Raw genomic sequence first — 25,417 nt, 5'->3', positions numbered from 1 at the left:
TGGTAGCTGGGCACCATCTAGTTGTACTGGACTCAGTCTGGTGGAGGCTGTGGTAGTTGTGGTCCATTAGTCCTTTGGACTAATCTTTCTCTTGTGTCTTTAGTTTTCTTCATTTTTCACTTGCTCCCAAAGGGGTGAGACCAGTGGGGTATCTTAGAAGGCTGCTCACAGGCTTTTAAGACCCCCGATGCTACTCACCAAGGTAGAATGTAGAACATTTTCTTTATAAACTATGTTAGCAACTTAATTTTGAAAGTAATTTTCTCTTGACAGGCAATCATGAGCTTCTTCTTGTACCAAAGTTTCGGTTGTACAGGAGGTTGACTATCTCTTTGAGGTGTCCCTCTCCCACCCCAAAATGTTCACAGAGAATTTTAAGAGTGTCACATATCCTATATTTTAACTGCCAAATTTGGTGACGTTCCACCTATTCAGCTATTTTTTTCTGTGCTATGGTAACAGATAAACAGACAAACACACAGAAATTTAATTTTATAGATGTTGATCAGGAGAATGTAGCTGACTGAATTGACTAGTGGCAAAAAGAAAACGAATAAAGATTTGCAAGTCTACATGCGGCAGCTGGGTGGGAGATGATGTCATTAATCAATCAAAATGGGGAACAGATTAGAGAAATAAGACAGTGAGTTTAATTTTGGACATGCTCAGTGGGAGATACCTGTGGAAACTTTCAGGGAGGGAAGTTCAGTAGGCAGTCAAAAGTGAGGGACTGGAAAATCAGAAAAAAACTGGTAATCACTGATACACAAATAGAGGCTGAAGCTAAATAAGTAGATCAAAATGAGCAGAAGGTGGATAATGAGGGAAGAAAGAGTGTCTAGGTCTACTTGAGGCCTGAAATAAAAACTAGATCACTCAGATAAAAAAAGAACGCCTTTATTGTTATGTAGCTACATATAGTAATACCTGTGTTTATGGGAGAGAAGGAGAAGCAAACAACAAAGACAGAAAAAGAACAGTAGTAGAAATAAGAGAGGAGAACTATCGGAGCCCTGCTGGCGCACTCATTATGAGCTCAGCTACTAACCAAAGGGTCAGGAGTTCTAATCCACCAGCTGCTCTTTGGAAACCCTATAAGGCAGTTCTGCTTTGTCCTGTAGGGTTGCTATGAGTTGGAATCCACTCAACAGCAATGAGCAGAACTATCTTAGAGGCCATGGAGATAAGATTTTTCAAGAGGTTAGCCAGGCTGCAGCATCACATCCCAAAAACAAGTCAAAGCAGGTGAGATCAGTGGGAAAAGCATTGAACTTAGCCTTTCATGAAATAATGGGGATAAAAATGACCATGGAAAGAGCTGATGCTGAGAAGGGGAACTTCAAGATGGTATCATGGTTCATGAAAAGGACTTTTAGAATAGTGGAAACTTGAGAGTATTTGTAAGCCAAGGATAATGAATGAGTCAATGAAGACAGAGAAACTGGAAACAGGCAAAGAGGAGATAATTGATAGGGAAATGGCCTAGAGGAAGCAAGACAAGATGGGATCAAGGACTTGGGCAACATCCAGGCAACATATGCCTTCACTGTGTACATTCTCATTAGCCTTACTTGTAATGATTTCAGAGGACTGGAGTTAAGTATTTCGTGTAAAAGAGAAGGATCCCTGTTCACCATCTTTTTATGTCTCTTATTCTTAGCCATACAATGATCCAACGGAGAGGATGCCTCTACTCTTCAAAGAGAATTCACCATACTAGTTCATACTCGCCTGCGTAGAACCAAACAGGAGTACTGGCTACAGCTACTCTATGTTGTGTAGGATGATCGCCTTCTCTATGGTTAAATAGAAAATTGCAAAGAGACAGTAATTCCTAAGGAAAGTGTGTGCATGGGTTGTGGAGGGGGCGGGGTAGGGATAAGTTGCTCTGTTCATAAATAAAAGAGCCCCTGGGAACGTTGGGAGTAAGACAAAGGTCCGTTTGTCACGTTAATTAAGTCTGCTTGTTTCTTTCTATGCTGAACTCTGGCCCCAACTGCTGTGAATTCGCACCCCAGTTCCTCTCAGACTTGAACCCATTGCTTTTCTTCTCACCCTCAAAAGGACTGATGTAATTTTTTTTTTTTTTTTTTTGCTTGTCTGCTCTTGTTTCTTCACCACCAGGAAATACAGAGCAAGAGATGTGGAAGTGCCTCATGATGCCGAGAGTGACACAAGAAGCCCACATAAGTTTTACGAGGACTCATAAAAGTCCTTCCCCTGGTACTCGTCTCCTAGCAGCTACCCAAAGCTCGGCGAAGTGAAGCGGAGGGCGCAACGCACTGACAACACCGCCAAGCCCCCAGCCCAGAGCAACAGCATCCAGGCTTCTCTGGGCGAAAGCCCTAAGAAGAGAACCCTGAGGACTCCCCGCTGGGGATCGGCTTGCCTCTGCCGCCGCCAGCTGAGCTTCTTAAAAAACAAGTAGCCTTTCCCTTCCTCCAGGAGCTCACGAAACACTGCCACACCAAGCAAATGCAACGTGTGCACACGTACACACGCAAACAGCACATTTAGGAGACCAGTTGGGTGTGGATTCAAGGCGCACGCACAGCATGCACACGCGCGTGCACGGCCCCTGTCCCTCCTGGCGCACGCCCAGCGCCCAAGCCCACCGCAGGCGAACCTCACCAGACAGCCGGGTAACTTTCCAGGTGCACAGCTTGTCACCTCTCCACGGCCGCCCCTGCGTCTCCGCGTCCTCTTTCACGCCTCCCTCCCCAGCCGTCTGCGGCGCCCCAGCCGAGCGCAGGTCTGCTCAGGAAGCCCGGCGGTGCGCACCGTGCGCAGCGGGGACCCGGGGCTGCCGGCGCCACGGCCCCGGCTACGTGCAAGCCGGGGGCGCAGGCGAGCGCGTTGCGGGCAGGAGCTGCGGCGGCGTAGGTGCTGCCGCCTCGCTCTTCCGCGGGGGCCGGTGCAGAGGAGGAGCGCAGCGAGGAAGGAGGGAGGAGAGTAGAAGGAGGAGGGAGGGGGTCAGCCGGGGCTATTGCGTGTAAGGGCGGGGAGCCTGGCTTCACCCGAGATGGGGTCACCCGCCCGCGCGCGTCGGCACTAGCCCGAACCTTTACTCCGGAGACCAGCCAGCAGCGACAGTCGCAGTCTGCACTTTATACTCCGTGCCCTCCAGAGTGGGGCAACTTAAGTAGGGAGATAACGTCGTGGTTGTAAGCATTTTAAAATGTTGTTATTATTATTGCTGTTTCAAGTGTGTGGGACGAGGGCAAAGGAAAGTTCAAGGAGGTGTTCATGTTTTTCTTCCCCTCCTTTTCCCCCCACCCCTCTGTCTGTTTTCACTGCGAGCTCTCTCCACCTCGCTTTCCCTCCCAGGGCGCACACAGGAGCACGTATCCTGGACATGATCACCTCTGTCACACCAGTGCCCTTCTGGAAAACATGTGACCCCAGAGCAGCTTAGCAACACCCTCCTCCCGGACTCTGGAGCGATATCTTGCATCTAGTTGGCCAATTCACCTGATCCTAGGGCCAGTAGTTGAACCGAGTTTCAAGGGACAGAGATGATAACTTCTGAATATGTAGGTATTTGGGCAGGGAGCTTTTTTGATCACCCAAGCAGGTAATGCTCTCCTCGTCGCCTTTTGATTTTTCCTGAGGTTTGCATTATGGTTTTCTAAATATATATACCCCACCGCATTATTTGCTGTGCTCTGGAGTTTCAAGATCTTCTTGTGGCTTTTCCATTTTCCTCCTGCCCCCAGAGGAATTTCACTGGCAGATCCACCGAGGACAAGAGCAGTTTCTGTACTGAGGAATGGGAAGTACAGTGGGGTCTATTCTTCACCTTTCAACTAGAGAATGTTGGGAGCCAACTCTCTCGGGTTTTAAACCACATGGTGGCAGTGAGGCTCGTGTAACTCCCGAATGTACTATTACATACATAAACTTATATAGAAACGGGGCCCACGTAAAATATGCTGAATGAGGCCATTAAGTTTCAGAGGAAGAAGAATGTAGTCATGTTTGTTTTTGTGCTAACTGAAGAAAACTAAGCAAAAGTACAAAGTACTTTTTCGTGGACTTATGCCAGAGTATTACATTTTATGCAGGCCTCCAAAAATAAAAAATAAACAATAAGAACCAAACGAGAGGAGATGAGGGTGGGAGAGATTTCCACAAGAAAGAGAAAAATTGCTAAATCTCTGTAATAATGGACTTTCAAGCCAATGGACTGGATTTCTATGAATAGTTTAACCACAAAAAGATAATTTTCAAAGTCCTTAAGTATCATTTAGTCCAGCTTTATTGAAAAGATTGAAGTTGTCAAGGATTTCATTTTACTTAGATCCACAATCAACGCCCACGGAAGTAGCAGTCAAGAAATCAAAGGATGCATTACATTGGGTAAATCTGCTGCAAAAGACTTCTTTAAAGTGTTAAAAAGCAAAAACGTCACTTTGAGAACTAAGGTGCGCCTGACCTAAGCCATAGTATTTTCAATTGTCTCATGTGTGTGAAAGCTAGACAATGACTAAGGAAGACCAAAGAAGAATCTATGCCTCAGACTGCCAGAAGAATGAACAATTCTGTTTTGGAAGAAGTATAGCCAGAATGCTCCTTAGAAGTGAGGATGGCGAGACTACGTCTCACTTACTTTGGACATGTTATCAGGAGGGACCACTCCCTGGAGAAGGACATCATGCTCGGTAGAGTAGAGGGCTAGCAAAAGAGAGGAAGACCCTCAACAAGATGGACTGATACAGTGGCTGCAACAATGGGCTCAAGCATAGGAATGATTGGGGGGATGGCACAGGACCAGGAAATGTTTTGTTCTGTTGTGCATAGGGTCGCTATGAGTGGGAACCGACTCTAGGGCACCTAAGAGCAACAGCAACAACAATTAGAAGGTCATGAAATTGAAGTAGTAGGTCAAAGCTAGCATTTTTTAATGAAATAGAAAAATTAGAATAACAAAGTAGCAGAGTATATCATGCATAGTATACCTGTTTTATAAATCTTTGTTTCAGTTAAATATACAAATATGTGTATACTGGGCCAACCATGCAACTAATATGTGTTTTCAAATTGTAGAGGTAAAAGTTTGAACGCCACTGATGTAGTACAGGTTGCTGTCCATGGTTATCCAACTAGTTAGAGTTTGAGTGGGAACTTGGGTTTCCTACCCCTACCCCCTCAACAGTCCTGTACTGTCAACTCTACAGTCCTGCATTGTGGAGAATAAGGAGGAGGAGAAAATTGTCCATTTTTCAGCTTTTTATTCATTCTTTCAACAAATGTGCTTTGAGCAGCTCCTATAATCCAGACCCTGTGCTAAAAACTAGGAATTCAATGATGAACAAAATTAGCATCATCTCCGCCACTTTAGAATTTACAAGCCAGTGACAGAAACAGACATTAAACAAATAAACACAAAATTAATTCTATGAAGGAAAATACGCTATGACAGCAAAGAATACGGGATCATAATTTAGACGTGGAAGTTTGCAATTAATCATTAACCCAATTCAAAATGTCTTAAGTGATAAGGAAACTTATGTCATGTCACAAGAAGTCCCAAGGTCAGGAGGCTCCAGTTGGTGAATTCAGCAGCTTGTTGATGTTAGAGAGGCCAGGGCTGTTTTCTGTTATTCTCCCTTTGCCATCTTGAGTATGTCTGCTTTGTACCTAGGTGTGCCCCGCCCCCCACCATGGTCCCAGGATGACTGGAGGAGCTCCAGTGATTACAGGCATTCTTGACAATGGCCAGTGGTAGCAAAGACTGTGTCTTTTAAAGAGTGGGCAAATCTTTCTCAGAAGCTTCCAGCTGACTTGTCTTTAGTCAAAACCAAGTGACGTGCCCTCTCCTAAATTCTGGAAAGGGGGTGAGATTACGGGGATTGGCTTAGGCTCTTCAGGATTTGCCCCAGAACTCTTCAGGATTACATTCTTTGAGGAATGGATACCCGAACAAAAAGAAGATGGACATGGAAATTGGGTAGGCAATCCAGCGTTGGCTACAAGGGGTGGCTTGTGTGAAAAAAATGATATTTAAACTTCAGAATTAGACAAGGAGTGAGGAGGAAAACCTTTAGGCAGAGGAAATCGTGGGTGTGAAGTCTGACTCCTTTACTACATGAACCCTAGGAGGTAAGTGTACCTGAGAAAACAAGCTCAAAGAGGTAAATAACTTGAGCAGGTCCACAGAGTTAATAAATTGCAGACCCAGTCTATCTAATTCCAGAGCCTAGGATGTTGACGCTTCTGTGTCTACAGAGAATGAAGAAACCAAAATGCATTGGCCTTTCCCGCCACTGACAGAGGAAAATAGTCTCCTCCAAGCCCCTCTGCAACCCACTGGTAGTGCAGGTCAAGTGTTCATGAATAAACCCTCTCCCGCAGGGTTCTTATCTGCTCCACTGGGCTAGGATTCCCATGATGTCAAAGCAGGGCAGTATCTTGTAGAGAAGTTGAGGGCCAAAGACCCATCTTCCCTTTGTGATGCACACAGTTGGAGAGGTCCCCAAGCAGCCACAGTGTTTTACAGAAGCCTCTCATTTTGTTTACAGCTTTCTCTTTCTCACAGGGACCTGAATCCAAGGGGCTAGGCTGGGGACAGTCTCCACTGATGCTCCCATGCTGAATTCAGACTCCCAAGCCTCTGGATAACCAAATTCTGGTTCAAGCTCATCCAGTCTGAATTCTTCTTTTCTCGGAATAGATTTCTTTACAGGAGGCTATATAATTGCTCCTGCTCACAGACTTCCGTCAGGCCAGGCCATCGCATCAGCCCTTGTGTTCACAATGATTGAATGCCAGCATGGAACACTCCCAGGCTCAAGCTGGACTCCCTTCTACTTATCACCAGAGGAAGAGCTAATGAGGCCGTAAGGGGACAAAACTACCATCCTGGTGATTCACACTGCAGCTTCTGGCCATCTTTTCGATTTTACTTCCCTCCCTCCTTTATTCTCTCATTTGTCCTCTGGCTGGCCTCTCTAATCACACTGACCGCTAGGATGGCCATTTTCATTGCTAGGGCTAGAACCTTGGGTCACTGGGCCCTTCTTTCATGTTGGCTTTGCTTTGCCCTAATCCTGCTAATGTGTCACCGTTCGCTTTTTGTGCTCCTGCTCTCTGGGTGCCAGCATCACTGGAGATGGTTATGAAAGTGGGCCAATTGATTCCACCACGATTTTCATGTTATCTGCGGCCCACAATCCCCTTTATTCACCTCAAAGCAATTTCTCCCATAAAAGCTCCTTATTCTGCAGGATAGTGGTTCTCTCCTCTATGATCCCACAGTTACATGCTGCTACAGGTTACAAATACTTCTTAGGGTGTCTATCTCCCTTAATAGACTTCCGAGCAGGGATGTGTTGTATTCATTCTTGTATCCACAGAGCATTCATAGTTTAAGATCTTCATTATTTAAAAAACAATCAGTATAAAATTCTACTCTTCAATCTACTGTCTCCATTTTATTTTTATTTTTAAATGTTTACCAAGATACTAGATATTTGAGAGAGAAGCCTATAACCTAGTGTCTCTACTTGCTCGGTGGGAGCTCATTACTAGCATCATACAACCTACCAAGCCCAGTGCTGGAAATCCCAGTCCCACTCTTATCTCATTGGTCACCCACTGATCTCTGGTGGGGAGCAAGGGTGAGACTCATGGGTACTAATTCCTAGCACATTTGAGCTATTTCTAAGCCCCTCCAGGCAGCAGCCACAGTCTCTGTGCCCCCTGCCTCATTTTGAATTGGCCAGTCTCTTACCCATCTTCTCCTTGAACGTCCTCCCTCCTCTACTCCCACTTCATTCTAAATTTTTCCAGAATTCTGTATTCTGTCCTCAGATCCTTTCTTTCTTCTCTTTCTCACTCTCTCTCTCTCTTCAGCTCTTCTCATAGCTCCAATCATTACTTCTAGGTGTATACCCTTTCTTCATAACTCCCATAGTGCAGGACTTTATTTCAGCCCTTTTTATGGTATTTATCACTTTCCACTTTGTATTACTGTTCCCTGTCTACATTTCTTATCTACCCTACTGGACTGTAAACACCTGTAGGGCATGGTTCACATCTGATTCATCTTTGCCGTGTTCTTGTAGCCCCCACCATAGGTCCGAATCCTAGGGCTTATAGACAGCCGTGGCTTATTACTAAGAAAATTTAAACTTATGTTTATGGAATTCTATAGAAACAATTTTCAGCATGTTCTTCATTTTCTTTATGGAATAATAAAAATTATTTGGAATAATGGCAATTTAAAAAAGAATAATCTGCCTAATTATTAATGGAGTACTAGTAAATTTTACTATAAAGGACCAAAATATAAATACATTTAATTTTCTATTTTATCTACATATACTGATTTTCAGTCCATAGCTCGATGACTTTCCTAAATAGTAATTATTTTTTCTAGCTGTGAGCTCTCAGTAAATAATACAGGCAGTGTATGCTAACAACGCACTAAGCTTACAGTGTTTGGCATCCCACCATCCTGTGCTATTTCAAAGTCAACGTGGACCACCCATATAACACGCTGACCTTTTAACTCCTTCATTTCGTTAAATCTGTTGCCCTTCCTCTAGATTCAGCTTCAGTCATCCACTCCCATGGTCAAACCAGAGCCTCCACTAAGCTCACTGATTCAGGCAGTGTATGGTATGTGCCAACCCAGATCAGCTTGACTATACCTGTCCCCCTGGGATTTTGTCTTGCTTCTCAGACAGAATGGTCTCAGCAATGGCTTACACTGTTCCCATGGTTGTAAAGACCAGGTTACCATGGTCACCAACCTCAGTCTCCCGGAGCAATGATCAGGCCAGCATGGCCTCCATAAGGGAGCCGCCATAGCTCCAGCTCCCAGGTCTGAATTGACTGGACCCACAGAAGCTCTGGCTTCCCTAACTGCTGCCTGAGGGTAAAAAAACACAACCCAGAAATACAGTGGAATTAATGCCCTGAGGAGCCAAATTTGACCATAGAGAAACAGGAGGCGGAAAGAAGCCTGCAGATAAATTGCTCAACCTTACCAACCACCCATGAACTGTTCAGAGATGCAGTGGATCCTTACTTCTAGCTTCTCTAGCATGACTCAGCAATCAGCTTCATTTTCTCAAGAAGCTGTGAACAGCTTGGTAATGCACCATCTTGAATCTGCTTTTTCTCCTTTTCTCTTTTCCTGCCTCCTGTTTCCCTAGGAAAGCACCCTCTAATAAAGTGTTAGCACATGAGTTTTCATATGCATGCGAAAGCTGGACAATTGATGAATTGATGCATTTGAATTATGGTGTTGGCAAAGAGTATTAAATACACCCTGGACTGCCAGAAGAATGAACATATCTGTCTTGAAAAAGTATAGCCAGAATGCTCCTTAGAAGCGAGGATGGTGAGACTTCGTCTCATTTACCTTGGATATGTTGTCCGGAGGGACCAGTCCCTGGAGAAGGACACATGCTTGGTAAAGTAGAGGGTCAGCAAAAAAGAAGAAGACCCTTGATGAGATGGATTGACACAGCGGCTGCAGCAATGAGCTCAAACATAGCAAAGGTTGTGAGGATGGCACAGGACTGAGCAACATTTTGTTCTGTTATACACAGGGTCACTGTGAGTTGGAACTGACTCCATGGCACTTAACAACAACATGTCAGTTTTGCCTTAGGCTCTGTTTTCTGTAGAATCCAGGGTAAGATAAGGTATCAGTCTCTATAAGCACAACCTTCCATCCATCAAGCTTATTTGTTTTTAACCTTACAGTGACCTCGAGTCCCTTGACTCTTTATTTCCTTTCTCTCTGCCTTTACCCGGCTCCTTATCCAGTTTACTATGCCATGCATCATTTCACATTCTTGGTGCCTTGTCCCAAACTTACATCTTTGCCATAGCCCACTTCTCACCTTCTTTTTCTGTACCTAGACAATGAGTGCTGGTGGAGAAATATTTCCATTCATTCAACAAATGCTTATTACGTAGCCGTTATATGTTAGGCGCTGACTGTCCTAGGTGCAGAAAATACAGTGATATTGTTGTTAGTTGCCATCAAGTCACACCGCCTCATGCGAGCTTATGGATAACAGAATGAAACGTTACCCGGTCCTGCGCCATCTTCCTGAACACTGGCATATCTGAGTTCATTGTTGTGTCTGTGGTGTCAGTCCATCTCATTGAGGGTTTTTCTTTTTTTCGCTAACAAGGTAGATATAGACCCTGTTCTCATGGGACTTAAATTCTGGGTCAGTAGTAGGAGACTGGACTAGTAAAGCCATTCTTGAGAGCCATCTGGCACTATTTACTCAAATTAAAAATACCGCAGCCCATTGGCAATTCCACTTCTGAGTACACTATATATCCCAAAGAAATGCTCACATACAAGCCCATATGAGGACATGCACAAGAATGTTTATTGCAGCTTCTTTTTTCTTGTTACAATTAGGTTTAGAGGACATCTTGGTATCCATTTCTGAAAGGGCAGAAATGAGAATTATTGGGGAATATGTACCATAGAATATTATATAACTCTTAGAAGTTACAGCGTAGATGTTTGAAAGGTAAAATGATATGTCTTAGAAATATAGTATGTAGTGGAAAATGTAAGAAATATAGTGAGATCCATATACCACAATTCCCTTTGCATAAATTAAAAATAATACTCACATAATACAATAATACACATTTTGCAAAAATATATGTAACGATTTAAAACTAAGCATATTAGAATGTCTGTGGGGGGAAGGCGAATGAGAGTGAGGTATTTGGATACAGGAAATAGTAAAGGAAAAATTTCAGGTTGAGGAGAAATATAAAATAAGCAAATACACAAATAAGAAAGATATTTTCCAATATTGACAAGTGTTATAAAGACTACAGAACAGAATGATGTGGATCACGAATGAATAACTTTTGAGAGATGTTCAGCAAAGATTTCTCTGAAAAGGGAAGCCCAAGTGATGAAATGAAGCCCACAATAGGATTATCTAGGGAAGGAGTACACCTGGCAGTGGGAACATCAAATGCAATGGCCTTGTCACTTCCTCAAAAAAGCGAGAAATAGAAATACTATATGATTCAGCAATTCCACCCCTAGGAATATATCCTAGAGAAATGAGAGTCATCACATGAATAGACATAGGCACACCCATGTTCACTGCAGCATTATTCACAATAGCAAAAAGGTAGAAGCAACCTAAGTGCCCATCAACAGATGAATGGATTAACAAACTGTGGTACATGCACACAATGCAATCCTATGCAACAATAAAGAATAATGACAAATCTGAGAAACATCTCACAACATGGATGAATCTGGAGGGCATTATGCTGAATGAAATAAATTACAGAAAGACAAATATTGCATGAGACTGCTTTTATAAAGTAACAACTAACGGTTTACACACGGGGAAAAAAACTGTTTGATGGTTACCAGGGATGGGAGAGGAGGGAGGGAAAATTACCAAAGAGATAGTAGACACGAGTTAGTACTGGTGAAGGGAAAGGCAATACACAGTATGAGAGAAGTTAGCACAATATGACCAAGGCAAGAGAAGACACTGGGAGAAGCGCAGGAATAAAGGACAACTATGGTAACTGCTATAGCGTAGACAATCCTGCAACAATAGAATCAACAAACAATAATTTATGAATGGATAGACAGATGATAGATAGATGGATAGATGGATAGATGGATAGATAGATAGACAGATAGACGGATAGATAGATATACCAAGAGGTGAGGGAGGGGGTAAGGGAACATACCCACCCGCAGATACAGGTTTGGAGGTGGAAATTTCTAAATATATGACTGTAGGTGTTCCTCATATGTTAATATAGGCAATAGAGCACACAACTGGCACAGTCAGGGAAAACTCTTAGACATAACTAAACACCTCATGGGATGAAGTTCTCAGACTGGAACAAAGGACTGTAGACTCAAGGGACATCTATGTCAATTCACACAACATAGTTCTTAAAGACAATGTTCTACCTCCTACTTTAGTGAGTAACATCTCTGGTCTTAAAAGATTGTGAGCAGCAATCTAAGATACAGCTATCGGTCCCTTCTAGTCCAGAGTAAAGGAGAAGGGAAAAAAAAAAAAACTAAAGGCTCAAGGGAGCAATTAGTCCAAAGGACTAATGGACCACATGAACCACAGCCTACATGACCTTAAGACCAGAAGAACTAGATGGTGCTACTACCACCGATTGCTCTGACTGGGATTACAACACAATAGAGTGGGAGAAAAATGTAGAACAAATGATCAAACTCACAAAAAAGACCAGACTTACTGGTCTGACAGAGACTGGAGGAACCCCTGAGACTATGGCCCCTGGACAGCCTTCTAACTCAGAACTGAAGCCACTCCCGAAGTTCATCTTTTAGCCAAAGATTAGACAGGCCTGTGAGACAAACAATAACACATGTGAGGAACGTGCTTCTTAGAGTCAATCAAGTATATGAAACGAAATGAGCACCACCTGTCCAGGAACAAAGACAAAAAGGCAGAAGGGAACAGGAAAACTGGACGAATGGACAAGGTGAACCCGGGGTGGAAAGAGAAAGGTGGAGAGTGTTGACACAATGCGAGATTTCAGCCAATGCCAAACAACTTGTGAGAAACTAATTTGCTCTGTCAACTTTCACCTAAATCACAATTTTAAAAAAAGAAAAAGAAAAACAGATAAATGCAGTCGCCTTGAGGCTGGAAGGTGCTTGGTTAGTTTCAGGGACAGAAAGAAGACCATTGTGGCTGGAACATGTGAGCTCGGAGGAGTGAGATACAGGATAGGTCAGGGAGGACAAGCTTGGAGCCAGATTATATAGGTAAGGATTTGGGGTTTATGCCACTATAAATTCTTTCTTTTTTTTTTTTAATGTCACTGTAAATTCTTGAGGCCAATCTCATCTGAGTACCAAATATTCCTTGGCAGTCCTGCTGAATTTACCTGGTCAGCTTCCTTTCTCTCTACTGTAATAAAAATGGCAAACCTTTTCTTCTTTCTTCAAACTTTCATCTCACCACTCTTACTCATGGTAGTTGGCCTCACTTATTTCCCAGAGAAAATAATAATAATAATAACATGAGTTGAGCACTTGCAGTGTATGTCAGCACTACACTTTAGCTGCATTAACATGATTAATCTTCATGAAGACCCTATGAGGCATGATTATAACTATTTATAAGGAAATTGAGGCACAGCGAGGTTAGGCACAGCTCATCAGTAAGGAACTATTTCAGTGTCTCCACACCAAATTTAGTAACCTGCCTTCGCCAGGACACAGCCCACCCTTCCTCACTTCCAGTTAGGAAGTCATGTCATATGACGCCTCCTCTTGATCCCTTCCTGCCCCTCTTGTTAAGGAACCTCATGATTCTAATTCTTAATCATTAATCTTCCTGTACTTAACTGGATTCTTCCCATTAGTATATACATACACTTAAGTTTCTCCCACTTTCAGTAAATTCTTCTCCCTTATGTCTTCTGCTGCTGCTCCCAGATTTCCCAAATAAGTCATTGACACTCAATGCCTTCATTTCCTCTGCTGCTTTTTATTCCTTTGGCCCACGGTATATTAGGTTTTTTTTTTTTGTGTGTGTGTGTGTGTGTGTGTGTGTATGTGTTTTTATTGCTGCTGTGACAAATCACCACAAGCCTGTGGCTTAGAACAGCACAAATACAGTATCTTACTGTTCTTGAGGTCAGAAGTCTAAAATGGGTTTCACTGGGCTAAAATCAAGGTACCGATAGAGCTGCATTCCTTGTGGAGGCTCTAGGGAAGAATCTGTTGCCTTGCCTTGTTCAGCTTTTAGGTACTGTCTGCATTCCTTTGCTTGCAGCCCCTTCCACCTTCTTCAAAACCAGCACGTTAGCATCTTCAAATCTCTCTGACTGACTCCTACCTCCCTCTTTCACTTTTAAGGACCCTTGTGGGTACATGATACCCATCTGAATAATCCAGGATAATCTCCCCATCTGAAACTCCTTAACTTAATCACATCTTCAAAATATTTTTTTTTTCCTTGCTGTGAAATGTAACACATTTATAGGTTTTAGGGATTAGGATGTAGATATTTTTTGGGGAGGTGGGGAGATATTATTCTGCCTACCATACTCGGTAATCTGGCTTCCCAGCACTCCACCAAAAATACTTCCGCTGAGGTCACCAATGAACTCCATATTTCTCATTTGATGAGAAATACATGTCTTTATTTGATCTCTCAGCAGCATTGAATGCAGTTACCTCACTCTTCGTTGGAGTGACCTCAGTGAGACACACTCCCCAGAGTTTGTCTTTCTCGCTGAGGCTCCTTCTTGGGCTCCCTTGCCAGTGATTTTGACTCTATTCTTAAATATTGAAAGTCCTTACAGCTCTTCTCTCTGGGTAACTGTCCTCTTAAAAGTAATGCCTCCTTTCAGTTCTGGATAAGGAGATGCCTAAAAACAGCACCCTAATTTCAATCACCACATTGTTAGCTGCTGTTGAGTCAACTCCTCCTCATGGTGAAACGCTGCCCAGTCCTGTGTCATCCTCACAATTGCCAGCATGTTAGAGTGCATCGTTGTGGCTATTATGTCAACCCATCTAGGGTCTCCTTTGCCCTTTCTGGACCTCTACTTCACCAAACATGATGTCCTCCTCCAGAGAGTGATCCCTCCTGATGACATGTTCAAAGCAAGCAAGTCAGACAATGTTCTGCTGTGATCCATAAGGTTTTTGTTTGTTTGTTTGTTTACAGGAACTTATTGAAATTACTCAAAGAGGTTGTTTAACTTTATATCCCATGAACATCCATCTAGCTGTCTTTCAATGTAAACATTGTTGTTGTTATTGTTAGGTGCCATCGAGTCAATTTCGACTCATAGTGATCCCATGTGTATAAAGTTTTCATTGGCTAATTTTTGGAAATAGATTGCCAGCCTTTTCTTCCTAGTCTGTCTTAATCTAGAAGCTCCACGGAAACCTGTCCACCATGGATGACCCTGCTGATATTTGAAATATCAGTGGCATACTTCCAGCATCACAGCGACACACGAGCCATCACTGAACAACAAACAGATAGACAGGTGGTGGACATACATGCCAGTGACTCCAAATTTCCAGTTTAGGCTTCTTTTTGGAGGCCCAGCTGGCTTTTCAACATTTCCACTGAGAGACCAAGACTCAGTCCCCTGAATATCAACATGTGTCAAAGTAAAGTAACATCTTTTTCCCAGGAACTAACTCCTCCTCTAGTGTCTCTTATACGAATAAGCCATCATGTTACTAGACTTCTCAAGTTGGAACTCAGGGACTTGCTTATCCTTGTCTCCTTACTCTCTGTCAGCTTTCATAGAAAATCCATCACAAAGTACTGACAATTCTGCCACACACATATATCTCATATTCATCCAATTTTCTCCATCACTCCTATCAGCAGCATCTCATGTCTGGACTGCTGTGATAGTCTCCACACCATCTCCCTGTATCCACTCTTGCTTTGCTGCTCCCACCCTAGTCCCCAGTCCATTCTCTACACTGCTGTTAAAGCGACCATTTTAGAGCACAAATCAGATTCTATCACTCCCCTGTTCAAAGAATAACAATTTAATAGGCTTATAGTCATAGTGCTTAGGGTCACAAGGTTATCAACAACCTATGGAATTATATGGGACCTGGAAAAATAAAAAAAATTGCTTCCATACTACAAAAATAAAATTCAAATTACAAATTGATTAGACGTCTACAAAGCATAACATTATACCAACTAGCAACTAAATTATATGTGCTTGTGTGTCTATGTCGTTCTTGTTGTTCGAGGCTGTCGAGTCGGTTCTGACTCATAAAGTCCCTATGTACCACAGAACGAAACACTGCCCAGTCCTGCGCCATCCTCACTATCGTTATTATGTTTGAACTCATTGTTGCAGCCACTATGTTAATCCATCTTGTTGAGGGTCTTCCTCTTTTTCAATGAACCTCTTCTTTCCCAAGCATGATGTCCTTCTCCAGGGACTGCTCCCTCCTGAGAACGTGTCCAAAGTACGGGAGATGAAGTATCGCCATCCACGCTTCTAGAAAGCATCCTGGTTGTACTTCTTCCAAGACAGATTTGTTTGTTCTTCTGGCAGTCCATGATATATTTATATTCTTCACCAACACCATAATTCAAAGGCATCAGTTCTTCTTTGGTCTTCCTTATTCATTGTCCAGCTTTTGCATGCACGTGAAGCAATTGAAAATACCACGGCTTGGGTCAGGTGCACCTTAGTCCTCAAAGTCAAATCTTTGCTCTTTCACACTTTAAAGAGGTCTTTTGCAACAGTTTTTCCCAATTCAATACGTCATTTGATTTCTTAACAGTTGCTTCCACGGGCATTGATTGTGGCTCCAAGTAAAATGAAATCATTGACAACTTCAATCTTTTCTCCATTTATCATGAGATTGCTTATTGGTCTAGTTGTGAGGATTTTTGTTTTCTTTATGTTGAGGTGTAATTCATACTGAAGGCTGTAGTCTTTGATCTTCATCAGTGAGTACTTCAAGTCCTCTTCATTTTTAGCAAACAAGGTTGTGTCATCTGCATAATGCAGGGAGTCTTTCTCCAATCCTGATGCCCTGTTCTTCTTCATATAGTCCAGCTTCTCAGATTATTTTCTCAGCATATAGATGGAATAAGTATGGTGAAAGGATACAATGCTGAAACACATCCTTCCTGATTTTAAACCACTCAGTGTCCCCTTGTTCTATTCTAATGACTGCCTCTTGGTCTATGTGCAGGTTCCACATGGGCACAATTAAGTGTTCTGGAATTCCCATTCTTCAAAATGTTATCCATAATTTGTTATGATCCACACAGTTGAATGCCTTTGCATAGTCAGTAAAACACAGGTAAACATCTTTCTGGTATTCTGTGCTTTCAGCCAAGAGCCATCTGACAAGGCAATGATATCCCTTGTTCCAAGTCCTCTTTCGAATCCGGCTTGAATTTCTGACAGTTCCCTGTCAATGTACTGCTGCAACCATTTTTTAATTATCTTCAGCAAAATTTTACTTGTCTGTGATATTAATGATATTGTTAGATAATTTCCACATTCTGCTGGATCATCTTTCTTTGGAATGGGCATAAATATGGATCTCTTCCAGTCTGTTGGCCAGGTAGCTGTCTTCCAAATTTGTTGGCATAGACAAGTGTCATGCATTGAACTGTGCCCCAAAAAATTACGTGTCAACTTGGCTAGGCCATGATTCCCAATTTTGTATGGTTGTCCTCTGTTTTGTGATCTGATTATTCCTCCATTTTGTGATGTGTTTTAAAATCTAGCCTCTATGCTTGTGGTTATAGTTCCAGTTGGGAGTCAGCTGTCCGTTATTTTAATGAGGCAGGACTAGGTCATGTTAAAGATGGTTAGGGTAGGACATATCTTGAGTCACTGCCTTACTAGAAGGTGTGACTCAAGTCACCTCCCTTACCCTAGTCACCACCCTTACCACCCTTACTCACATCATGGCCTTACTTGAATCACACCTTTTATCTTAAAACAGGTAAAAGGAGAGAAAAGCAAGCAGAGATATGGACCTCAGTACCACAAAGAAAGAAGCCAGGAGTGGAGCGCATCCTTTGGACCCAGGTTCCCTGTGCTGAGGAACTTCTAGACCTGGGGGATGATTGATACCAAGACACTTGGAGATCTCCAAGGGACACCAGGCCCACAGATGTTGAAAGGCGACAAGGACCTTCTCTCAGAGCTGACAGAAAAATAAAGCCTTCCCCTAGAGCTGGTACCCTAAATTCAGACTTCTAGCCTCCTAAACTGTGAGAGAATGAATTTCTATTTTTCAAAGCCATCCACTTGTGGTATTTCTGTTATAGTAACACTAGATAACTAAGATAATGAGTAAGTGTTTCCAGCATTGCATTGGTTTGTTGAAATATCTCAGTTGGCATTCTGTCAGTTCCTGGAGCCATGCTTTTTGCCAATGTCTTCAGTGCAGTTTGGACTTCTTCCTTCAACACCATCGATCCTTGATCATGTGCTACCTCCTGAAATAGTTGAAGGTCGATCAATTATTTTTGGTACAGTGACTCTGTACTCCTTTCATCTTCTTTTGATGCTTCCTACATTGTTCAATATTTTGCTCATAGAATCCTTTCATATTTTTTCTTCAGTTCTTTCAGCTTGAGAAATGCCAAGCATGCTCTTCCCGTTTGGTTTTCTAACTCCAGGTCTTTATATACGTATATATAATCAATTTTAAATCAGAATAACAAAGTAATAATTGAGTCATATAAAAACTCAAAATTTGTAAATCATGAACATTTTTTATTTTCTTGCAAGAAAATAAATTTATGTGTATTAACAGTATATTTTGAGGTGTTTAATATATTCTGGAGGTAGAACCTCCAAAAGTCAGCATGCATAGGGTCTATAAAGACCTTAAAATACCTCCAATACCTCCAGGGTTTTGCCTCCACTACCTTCCCATTGCTGTTACAATAAATTCCCAGATCTTTAACATGACTTTGTGGTATGTCAGAGCTGCACTTTGTAGCTTGCCTTTGGAGGTATCCATGCTGGAGAAATATACTGGCTTCCTAGGAGGCCTTAGAACTGTGTTTCTTAAATTTTAATGTGCCTCTGATCATCTAGGAGGCTTGTTAAAATGCAGGTTCTGATTTAATAGGTCTGGGAGGGAACTGGATTCCTACATTTTTCATAAGCTGCTGCTGGTCCAGGGATCACACTTGGAGTGGCAAGGGCTCAGAGGGTGGCCCTGACTGTCTCTGTTGAGCACTCCAGTTATGCTGACACCTTCATAGGCTATGAATTGGCCCCGAGGTTCAAGGGCTAGAAGGTGCTAGTAGCCTGATGGTAAATCTTTATGTGGGGAGAACATGAGTTTAACGATTAGAAGAGGAGAGACCAGGATGCCTTACTATATGCAGAATGGGAGCTGAGTGCAGGGGGTGGGATAGCGGGAGGAGCAAACATATACACTTATATATACATGCACTTGCACCCCAGACACCTACTCAGAAAGCCTTGGACCTGCCTCCAAGCATGTTTCTCCAATGTTGGAACATGGCTGAGCCTTTGCCTATATCACAGCTTTTATCAAGCAGTTTTATAATCATATGTTCATTTACTGGTTTTAGGATTAAATGAGAAGCTCTTATGCAGCAGAGACGATTTCTTCTTCATGGTAATCACTCAAATGTTCAATTAATAAAAGAATGGCTTTAAACACCTACTAAAGTATAACTTCCAGTCAGAATACAAAATAGCTCTGGAATGCCAGGAAATAATTCCATCCTACAGAACAACTTTGCGTGCAGTCACCAAAGATGGCTTAGCTGTCTTGGCATCCAGACACCGTGTGCCCCAACAAATAGAAATAGCATGTAGCAACAGCTCCATAAATGGCAGCCCTAGCTATAAATTTAAAAAGAACATCCATGCCTATCGAGCAATAGCTGGAATAGCATAAGTTATTTCTTTTAGTAATTGTTTTTTGTTTGTTGTACTTGTCATTGTGTTGTTGTTACATACTAATTTATATTAGCAGCGGTGACAACTTTATCTCCAAAGTAATGAAAGATAAATGAAAACAATTTGAGTGTTATTTTTTTTTCACTTTTCTCTTTTAAGTTATAGTATTATGCCATAGAAAGATGGGCTATCGTGTACCAATCCTGGCATTTAAACAACAGAAACCTGGCTTGAACTATATTACATTTATTTTTTCATGTAACCATTCTAGAGGAACTAAATCCATTAGGACCTCATTGGAGATAGAAAGTTGTCTCATTTCCCAAACCCAGACTGTCTGTAAACTGATTCTTCCTCCCAGAAAGTCCTGCAGACACCAAAAGTTTCGTTTAATCAGTTGACAATAATATTTCCTTGAAATAAGGGCAACTGAGAATTCTGTTTAGTTTCAGTCCCTCGTTGGGTCAAACTGGTTTTCAGATTTTGCTCAGTCTATATAAACAATGTACCACTAAGTGAGCTCAGTTGACTCCATAAAGCCAGGCAGAGCCATCTGCTCAAAGACAGCAAATAATAAATCATTTCCAGGCCTATATCTAGCCAGCACATTGCAGAAAGAAGCCTCTAAAACACAACAGCCTAGTCGTCCTTCTTAGCACATTGTCAGATGCCACTATTTCCATTCCATGAACTTGCCAATGGGGATAGTCACAGCTTAACCAAAGCCATGTAACCTTGTCCTTTTCTGACTATTTTATTACACACTTTGCCATTTACACATCTAGCTTCCCTTTCAAGACACTAATTGTGAAAAAAAACTGTACCAATTTAATTATCCAGTGTGGTCCATTTAAAACAAGTTCCTATAATGTTAATGAAGTATAATAAAATTTTATGCATAGTTTGTCCTGGTCTCTAGTTATTTCAGTGTATAAGAGCCAGGGTTCAGGGAATATTTATCAGCTACAGGATACACAACACCAGGTAGGCTGGGTACTTAACAAACATTCACACAATGTTCCTAACATAATGGGTTGTCAATAAATATTTCTTGAGTGGATATAGGAACGTTGCTAGATTGTTAAGCTATAAGATCAGGGGTGAACACCTAATTTATTTACATACTTATTGGCAATTTAATAAAGGTGAAAATGTTTGTGGGACAAATTTTTTTAATTATAGTTTTTTTGGCATTTTTTTTTTTGTCGCACTTTTAGACGATGGTTTATGGAACAAATAGTTTCTCATTAAACAGTTAGTACACATATTGTTTTATGACATTGGTTAACAACCTCATGACATGTCTGTGCTCTCCCTTCTCGACCTTGGGTTCCCTATTACCAGCTTTCCTGTCCCCTCGTCCCTTCTAGTCCCTGTCCCCGGGCTGTTGTGCCCCGTTAGTCTTGTTTTGTTTTATGGACCTGTCTAATCTTTGGCTGAAGAGTGAACCTCAGGAGTGACTTCATTACTGAGCTAAAAGGGTGTCCGGGGGCCATACTCCCACGTTTCTCCAGTCTCTGTTAGGCCAGTGAGTCTGGTCTTTTTTTGTGAGTTAGAAATTTGTTTGACATTTTTCTCCAGCTCCGTCTGGAACTCCCTGTTGTGATCCCTGTCAGAGGAGTCAGTGGTGGTAGCCAGGCACCATCTAGTTGTACTGGACTCAGTCTGGTGAAGGCCATGGTAGTTTTGGTCCATTAGTCCTTTTGACTAATCTTTCCCTTGTGTCTTGTTTTCTTCATTCTCCCTTGCTCCCAAAGGGGTGAGACCAGTGGAGTATCTTAGATGGCCACTAACAGGCTTTTAAGACCCCAGACGCTACTCACCAAGGTAGAATGTGGAACGTTTTCTTTATAAACTATGTTATGCCAATTGAGTTAGATGTTCCCCAAGTAATTAGATTTTTATTAGAAGATAAAATATCTGCTACTGTGATTATGAATTATCTTTCCCCATCAGTGAATGGTTCTTTTATTAAGAGAACATTTCAGAAACTACATAATTAGCACAACCTCCAGTAGCTGATTATAGCAACTCCTTTGAACAGATTTTGTGTAGAAATTGAGGCCCTGTGGTGCTGGGAGAAGAAAACTTCGAAAGGTTTGGACTAGGGAGAATGGCCACCAAAGTTGAGCCTTAGGCTGAAGATTATCTGGTGGTAGTTGGAGATTTTTGGGTGCTGGGGAAGCAGGATTGGGGGCTGCCTTTGTGGAGGAAGCAGTCCAGGGAAATGGAGGAGGGAAGGAGTGCCTCTACACTCCATCTACACCAGCTAGAAGGAAGTATTCTCAAAGCAACACTTCCTTAGGGGACAGTGGGTTTCGAAACTTCTTGTGAGTTCATGCTTGCCTAATTCAGTGGTTCTCGAATTTTTGGTCTCAGAAGCTCTTTACTGTCTTAAAATTATAGAGGGCGCCAACACATTTTTGTTTATGTGGCTTATTGATATTCACCATATTCAAAATTAAAACTGGGAAAAATTAAAAATATTTGTCTATTAATTCATTTAAAAATAGCAATTATAAACCCATTACAAACTAATGTAAATAATACCATTTTATGAAAAGTAACCCATTTCCAAACAAAAGCAGTAAAGAAAGACATAGTTTTATATTTTTGCAAATCTTTTTAATGTTTGGGTTACAAGAAGACAGCTGGATTTGCATATTGACTTCTACATTCAATATTTTGTTGTATTACACACCACATAGTATTTGGGAAACTCCATTGAATAGAGCAAAAAAGGCAAATAACTTCATAGAATTATCTTAAAAATGGTTCTGGTCTGAGACCCCCTGAAAAGGTATTAGAAACTCTCGTGAGTACTCAGATCGAACTTTGAGAACCATATTCTAATTTTTGAGCCCTATGCTACTTCATGGTCAAGCCGGTGGACCAATTAGCTCCCCAAAACTCAGGCTGCTGACAATGGTAGGAAAAAAACAGGTAAGAATTACTCAGTTCTGGGATACTTTCTCAATTCCCAAGTATCAGTGAGTAAATAATGAAGGAATGAATGAATGAATTCCTCAATTTTAATATTTTTATTTGCTTGATTTTGTAATTAGATTTTAGTCCCCATCATGAAATTGGGTTAACTAAATTAGACACATTTTTGGCCCTCTGCATGATTTCTTATCACTTACCCCTAAATCAAGTAAAACATGGAGGAAAACTGCCATTTGTACAGCTTCTAAACTGTTATAATCATTCAAGCATTCATTCATTGACAAACTAACAAACTTTTATTCAATTCTGGGAGTTCAAAATTGAAAAAGGCAAGGTTTCTATCTCCTAGAACTTCACACTCAAATAAAAAATGCCGTCATTCTATAATCCAAATATGCATTTATTCCAAAAACCAAACTCATTGCCATCAAGTTGATTCCAACTCATAGTGACCCTGTAGGACACAGTAGAACTTCCCCATAGGGTTTCCAAGGCTGTAAATCTTTATGGAGGCAGACTGCCACCTAGCTCCTGTGGAGCAGCAGCTGGGTTTGAACTGCTGACCTTTTGGTTAGCAGCTGAGTGCTTTAACCAATGTGCCACCAGTGCCCCTTACATTTATTCAGCGTGCATTAAATAATTCAATAAGTATTTATTAGGCAGCTACTATGTGCCGTTACTGATCAAGAGGCAAAAAAGAAACTTCCTTTGTCTTGTGCAACTCAAAACCTAGTGAGGAGACAAATAAAAATAAGTAATTAAAATAAAATATACTATCACTTTATATACAAGTGCGAACTTCTATAGGAACTTGGAGGAGAAAGTGGACATCTGGCTAGGGGAGTTAAGGAAGATTTCTAGGTTGGGAAGAGGCATTATAGCAGAAACAGGAGCATAGATACTGAGATCTGAAAGATCCAGGTTTCAATCCCAGCTTTCTCATGTGTGAAGTAACACCCAAATCCCGGGGTTGTGAATATAAACATGATCATGTGGGTATAGTGGCCAGCACAGTGTTGGCTATCTTAATTAGAGGAGAGATGGAGTTCTTTAGGTGGAAAAGAGTGGCGTAGAAAATCCAAGTGAGTAAAACCACACACCCAAAAGCAAGGAGACCTAAAGAACACGGTTGTTGTTGTTAGGTGCTGTCGAGTCAGTTTCAACTCACAATGACCCCATGTACAGCAGAATGAAACACTGCTTGGTCCTGCATCATCCTCACAATCATTGTTACGTTTGAGCCCATTGTTGGAACCACTGTGTCAATCGGTCTCTTGGAGGGTCTTCCTCTTTTTCACTGACCAAATGAAACAAAATCGGTAAAATAAAATACAAGGTTCTTTATGAAGTAAGATAAAAATTCCATCACTTTTGTTCAAATATCCCTCCCTGCAATTCCTACAGAGAAAAAATAAAAATATAAAGCCATTGATAAAGTAAATCAGAACACCACCACCCATTGCCATCGAGTCGATTCCTACTCACAGCAACCCTATAAGACAAAGAAGAACTGCCCCAGAAGATTTCCAAGGCTGTAATCTTTACAGGAACAGATTGCCACATCTTTCTCCCACGGAGCAGCTGGTGGGTTCAAACTGCCGACCTTTCAGTTAGCAGGAGAGTGTTAACCACTGCACCACCAGGGCTCCTTAAGTAAATCACAGTACTCAAACAAAGAGGAGTACATTTCTGAGTATAAGACCAGGAAACATTTTACAGATTTTATCAAAAAGGGCCTCTGCATGGAAATGAGCTTTCAAGTGAACTGGCAGCGAAGGTATGATTCAGGGATTCCTGAGCACTCACCATCTTTTCCCCTTGGACAAAGCTGTGGCCTTGCCAAACGATGAATTTGGATCAAGAACCAGAAGAGTGTGACATTTGTAAATCTTCTCTTGAGCAGGATTTCATTGATTATAAGTTCTTCAGGGCTGATGCTGGAAAGTTATGCCTGAAACTGTGGTGGTAGCACTTTTCCAGACCTGAGCCCCCTTCTTGTATAGGAACAAAGATACCAGAGCAGCTGCATCCACTAGAAATACTAGAGACTGCTAGAAGATCAAACCAAAACCGAACCCGTTGCCATCAGGTTGATTCCGATTCATAGTGATCCTATAGGACAGAGCAGAACTACCCCATAGGGTTTCCAAGGAGCAGCTAGTAGATTCAAACTGCCAACCTTTTGGTTAGCAGTCAAGCTCTTTAACCACTGTGCCACCAGGGCACCTTAATCCTCAAGGTGGTATCTTTGCTTTTTAACACTTTCAAGAGGTCTTTTGCAGCAGATTTGCCCAGTGCAATATGTTGTTTGATTTTTTGACTGCTACTTCCATGGATGTTGATCCTGGATCCAAGAAAAATGAAATCCTTGACAACTTTAATCTTTTATCCGTTCATCATGAGGTTGCTTACTGGTCCAGTTTAGAGGATTTTTGTTTTTCTTTACTTTGAGGTGTAATCCATACTGAAAGCTGTCATCTTTGATCTTCATCAGTAAGTGCTTCAAGTCCTTTTCACTTTCAGGAAGCAAGGTTTTGTCATCTGCGTAATGCAGGTTGTTAATGAGTCTTCCTCCGATCCTGATGCCCTGTTCTTCTTCATATAGTCCAGCTTCTGAGATTACTTGCTCAGCATTCAGACTGAATAAGTATGGTGAAAGGATATAACCCTGACACATACCTGTCTGATTTTAAATCATGCAGTACCCCCTTGAACGACTGTCTCTTCTTCTATGTACAGGTTCCGCATGGGCACAATTAAGTGTTCTGGAATCCTCATTCTTCAAAATGTTATCTATAATTTGTTATGATCCACACAGTTGAATGCCTTTGCATAGTCAATAAAACACAGGTAAACATCTTTCAGGTATAGTCTGCTGTCAGCCAAGATCCATCTGACATTAGCAGTGATATCCCTGGTTCCATGCCCTCTTCTGCATCCAGCTTGAATTTCTGGTAGTTCCCTGTCAATGTACTGCTGCAATCATTTTTTAACTATCTTCAGCAAAATTTTACTTGTGTGTGATATTAATGATAATTTCCACCTT

The 25,417-nt window shown here is 41.7% G+C and overlaps 1 protein-coding gene across 2 annotated transcripts in view; it reads right to left on the bottom strand.

Moving 5' to 3' along the window:
- Positions 1–2,826, bottom strand: part of PRKG2 (protein kinase cGMP-dependent 2) — a 115,436-nt gene extending 112,610 nt beyond the window's left edge. The window contains exon 1 of one of the 2 annotated variants that reach the window (XM_004383107.2): positions 2,632–2,826. The gene's annotated coding sequence lies outside the window, so the exon portion shown is untranslated. Of the gene's footprint in view, positions 1–2,626 lie in introns of both variants that reach the window. The other variant, XM_023737600.1, reaches the window with a different exon arrangement.
- Positions 2,827–25,417: the final 22,591 nt, after the last annotated feature.

The sequence above is a fragment of the Trichechus manatus genome, unplaced genomic scaffold (genome assembly GCF_000243295.1).
Source record: "Trichechus manatus latirostris isolate Lorelei unplaced genomic scaffold, TriManLat1.0 scaffold00105, whole genome shotgun sequence".
NCBI lineage: Eukaryota > Metazoa > Chordata > Mammalia > Sirenia > Trichechidae > Trichechus > Trichechus manatus.
The sequence above is the reverse complement of the archived record's forward strand: the minus strand, read 5'-3'. Positions and strand labels throughout refer to the sequence as shown.